Raw genomic sequence first — 5,670 nt, forward strand, 5'->3', positions numbered from 1 at the left:
TTTACATAAAATTTCATGAATTTTGCATGTGTGCAAGCTCATCACCCGAACACATTCTAAATCATCATTAAAAGCTAAATAACTTCTTTTAATGTACTTAATTGTATAATGATGCAATCCTAGAAGGACAAGTAACTAGCATGTGATATTAATTATGTACTTATTTCTAGTCATCTCAATGCACTTTGAAGGTACATGCAATTTGAAAAATGCTTTTTAGAAAATAAATCAATCATCCATTTAAATGTTTCCCCACCCCAACTAAATGAAGGCATAGGTCCCACTAGGCTAGGAGAAGCAAGAGTGAAAAAAATATAAACAATACCAAATCTTAATAAAGCATGAATAAAATAAAATGAATGTAGAGTTATGCAAAAGGTACCTAGAAATTGGTACAATAAAGATGTTCTAAAATGATCATCAAAATTGACAGAGTGATGGGATTAAATGGTAAGATGGAAGAGAGAAAAGTGAAAGTGGAATGGATGCGAAGAAATTACTTCAAAAAGAAGTTTTTATTATGAATGTCTTGATTGAAGTCAAGAACTACTAGGAGTTAGTGTAGAAGACCCAAACTCAGTGGCTATAGGAATAATGATATCATCATTATGCTAGAATTTCTGTAGGAACTCTTCATGATTGGCTAGTTTATGGTAAATTTTGAGGCGATGCCCATTGACAAGTAGTTTGAAGAGAACAAGATCAATGGTAGATAATTGAATTGTACCATTTAGAAATATAGAAACAATCTCATAGGATTCTAACTAGTGTGTTTAGAACTTTCCTATGTTATGTTGGTATCTTGAGTTATAAAGGAGTGCCCAATCACCTATAGGAAACATTTTTTGTTTGATAAACTTATCATGCCACTATTTCCTTTGGTGTTGAATAAGCTCAATATTGTTCCATGTAGATTTCCTCCATCCATCAAGATTGGTTAAACTCATGATTCTATCATGTTGCACAATATCGAGTTCTATCCTGAGCTCCAAGGTAGTCTTCAATGTTTTGTATCCAAATTCAATAGGCATTACAACTAACTTACCATAAATAAGTTCAAAAAGGGTAAAACTAGTTTTTGCAATTCATTCTTAACAATATCTTTTAAAATAGGATTGACACTCATCTAAGGGTGTCTAATTGGTTTGAAGGTAGAGCTGATATTGATCTTGTGAGTGTAGAGGATAGGATCTAATATCTTCATGTCCATGTAATCCCAAGAAAATGCATTCTAATTTTCCTGCAGTAACTACAACATTTCTTCTTGTTGGGAGTGTGATAAGGCATTGTTTACATTCAGTTCCTTAACTAGACCAATTTCCATCTTAATAACCTTATCTTGCATGAATAATGGAGAAATAGGAGAAGAATCCATTTCATGAAGTAATAATGAGTGGAGAAAATATGAAGCTTTTGAATGATTGGGTGAATTCAAAGGTGGCACAATGGTTTCTAAAATGCACTCATCTTGAGGACACATTGGAGATTGTGCTCCATATTCATTCATAATAATGGATGAAATTATTTCATCTTCTTCTTGTATGCACCCTAAAATGGTCACCTTGACTATATGCCCCAATTTCATAATTTATCTCAAGGATAAATTCATATTTACATCACCATTTCCTTTGAGCAAATTAAATTATTTGAATTATTTGAATTATTTAATTAATCATTATTATATTACATCAATTTCCTTGATTAAATTGGAGTTAATTTATTTAATTAATTTTAAATAAATGGTAGGATCATCTTGATTTTTCTATTATTTAATTAAAGGAATTTGCTCCCTTTTAATTATATAAAATCCCTCCTCACTTAATTTTATGTGCAACAATTATTATTTAAAAAGAAATAATTAAATAAATGTCACACAGTTTATTTTATAAGAAAAGGGATTATTTTACATTTAAATTAAATTAAACACTCCTCATCTTATCATTTTTATGGAGTTTACCTCCACATCTCTTGATTAAATGCTAATTACACATTTTTTTATGTGGGTCACACCTTTTCATTTAATTTTCATTTTCCCTCCAATTTGGGAATGCCTCTTGGCTTTGGTATATTAGGAGGCCTCCTTCCTTCATTTTGGAAAGAGGCAATTTTATTATCACCATTATTTGGAGTTTTCCTACAATTTCCTTGAGGACTTGGAGCATTCTTATGAGAAGATCATGACTTCTTATGCTATCATTATGATAGACATTTTTTGAAGCTTTCTTAGAGACTTGGAGATATCTTGCATGTTCATGATCATTTGAATCTTTCATTCATTGGAGGTACTTGTGAAGACCAAGGCTAATGTTCATATGAGAGCCAACACTTCAAACCTCTAAAGATCTTTGCGCATTGATGATAAGACACTATGAGTAGATTCTTGTGCTTTCGTGGTGTTATTTTGAAGGATTTCAATTATAAGGATTCATAGAAGTGTGTTTGCATATTTTTCCACATTTTTCACACAAACTTCTTGATTAGCTATGAACAATTCTCTTCCTATCATCATCAATTGATGGATGGAATTGGCTTCTAGATCATCATCACCCAAGTTTGACCAAACTACTTGATCATCTAGTAGTAATGGCTAAGTAGGGGAGTATAAAGTCAGGTTCTTGGTATGAACTCCATTAGATATTGTCATTTTTTTAGATCAACAACCTATATAAGCATCTATAGTGGCTAAACATGGCCTCCCTAAGATTGAAGGATATCCTCCCATATTAGCTTTTGGGGGGAGCAACAAAATTAACTTGATATTCCTAGTAATTTAAAGTGACTATAACATCTTCTATCATTTCATATGGTTTAATGGTACAACTATCAGCAAGTTAAAGGATGGTTGGTGTCTCTTTGTGGCCAACAATATGCAACCAAGAAAATACCTCCTTTGTCATGACATTAATAGATTCTCCTAGGTCAACCAAAGAATTTTGAACTTGGATGCCATAAATAGTAACTGTAACTAGAGGACTCCTAGGGTCAGAGTATTTAGGTACAACTAATTTCTCTAGCATTAAGTCAGAAAACTATCCTAGGACATGAATGGTTTGTGCATCTTTCCTCTTCCTTCCTAGTTTCTTGCTACATGGTTCCTTAATAGCTTTAGTATAGGAAGGGACTTCTTTAATAGCATCTAGCAATGGTATTTTTATTGTCATCTATTTTAGCTAATTAAGAAAATCAATGACTGCATGCTTCTCTTTAGATTGGCCTTGTTCTATTAGCCTATGGGGAAATAGAGGTTCTTTGGCTACAAGAGAGGTATGCTAGTTTGATTCATTTGTATGCTTAATTGGATGATCCTCAACTTCAATTATTGTAGGTTCTGGGGTGCAAGAAGAGTGGTGCCTAATCTCAAGTGAATATCATTCAATGAGATGGCATAGCTTTTTTGTTGAGTCTACTATTTAGTATTGTTTGGATTTGGTTTAGGTTGAATTAGTAGTTGGGTCTACATGGAAGGAGTATTAGTGGCTACATGAGGGGGCATTACAACTTGTTGTTGAGTTGGTAGCAATAAGGTTGGTTGACTAGATTGGGGAATCCAATTTTGAGGTTGATACCAACCCTATTGAGGTTGTTTCCAACCCTATTGAGGTTATTGTAAACCTATTGAGGTTGTCACTAACCCTAATAGAGTTATTGCCAACTATGGTTACCACTAAAACTAGTATTTTGAAAATTTTGCCATTGATTATTATTAAGAAAACTTTGAAGAGGATCTTGCCATTGATTATTATTAAGAAAACTTTGAAGAGGATCTTGTTGCATACCTTGTCTTTGATCCCATGACCTTCTTTAAGTGGCATAGAGTACCTCTCCATTTTCATCAGTGGCTTTAAACTCAATTGCATTGGTTGTGCCTCCATACTTGCAACAGAATTACATCTACAATGATTTTTCTTTTCTCTATAATGTGAACAATATTTAGTCAACATGGCATCAACTTCATCTTTCTTTCTTTGGGCTTGCATGGTTCCCAGCTAAGTAGCTACATTTTTATGACATCTTTCTTGAAGTTTGATAGAAAATTAACTAACTCCATCTTGGATACTCTTGAACTGCCATTAGATTTATGTGGTAAGTCTCTAAGTCCCCTAACTTTCTTCATAGTACCTCTGGAATAATTCATACATATACTCTAGATCTTAGTCCAAGTCATTTGAGTAATGTCTCCTCCCACCATAATCTCTAGAGCTTCAATGCTTCCTTCATTTGCACCTCTTAGAAAAAGATGTTTCTTTGATTTCTCATTCAATTGATGTTTTGTGTTGCACAACAGGTTAAACATAAATTGAGAAACATAGTCTTCCAATGTTTCATCATCCTTTTGGGACATTTTGAAAATGTAACCCCCCTTTAAATCTCAATCCTTGCATTATTCCTTATAGTTTGTGAGAAATAAATTGCTCATTATAGGCCAATCTACTACAAAATTGGCACCTAACCCTATGAACCATCTCAAAGCAGCTTCTTTAAAGGTAGAAGGAAACAACTTCAATTTGTGGGTATCAGTTGTATAGACATAGCTTTTACATAGTATGTCAAACTCAAAGAGAAAGGTTTTAGGGTCTTCATTGATCAAGCCATAAAACTTAGGAAGTATAATATCAAGTATGTTTTTCAAATTTTGGTTGCTTTGTTGAGGAGGGATAGGAAAGGGAAACATTGGTTGAGGTTGAGGCTGAGTCATTCCTGGAGGAGGTACTATTAACAGTGCTTGATATATGACAAAAGAAAGTGGATTATCTTGGTATTTAGGTTCAGAAAAGAGATCATTCATATACAAGGATTCATCAGAGGATGAGGGTATTCACTCTTGAGTAGCACTAAATGGATTTTCAAAAGGTTCTTCTTCATTCTTTCTATGTGGTTCTTTAGGTTCAAGATTAAAAATGTCTTCCCAAATATTATGGGGAAGAAATCTCCCAAAGGGGTCTCTTCTTCTATGCATACAAAGTAATGCAAAATCTAATCTAACATAATGACTTTAGAGTTTAATTAGATTGAAACCTTCCCCAGAAATGGCACAAAAAATGTTTGGTGAGCTAAATACCTCAATAATAAAGGATTGGACATCCTTCTACATTGACTCCTTGAATTTAAAAAATCATGTATTTTCCTAAGTATAACATGCTGAGTTTATGTATTTGTCAACCTGAGAGCATAAGCTTGAGAGGGTGGCTGCAAAGTATATGCTTTCATTCCTCTTTAATTCATTACAACTATAATAGGAAAGAAATGTTGAAGGAAAATAATCTAGGAACTAAAACAACATTTTCCTTAAAGCTTAGAGTGATGCTACAAATAGTAAATCTATTTAAACACCTATGCTACAGGAACAATTCAATGATTCTATTATCAATGGTTGCAAGAATAGTGGATGTCTACTTTTCAAGAAAACAAACTAAGAAAGGAAATCTATTCTAATAAAGTAGTTCACTCACCAAGTGGCCCCCCTTGGATGAGTAAACTAGAAAATAATCAAGTTTGAAGGTAGAAACTTGGAATTTGAATTCTATTCATTCATAATAAGAAATTACATTTGAAAACAAGATTATACTCTATTTAGAACAATATACTCTATTCCTTCTAGTCAAAACCAGAAAAAGATCATAATCAAAAATCCGTTTTCAAGGTCACAACAAAATTTATTTAAAGGAAAGC

The sequence above is a fragment of the Cupressus sempervirens genome, chromosome 7, assembly GCF_028749045.1.
Source record: "Cupressus sempervirens isolate cs-2001-9-10 chromosome 7, ASM2874904v1, whole genome shotgun sequence".
NCBI lineage: Eukaryota > Viridiplantae > Streptophyta > Pinopsida > Cupressales > Cupressaceae > Cupressus > Cupressus sempervirens.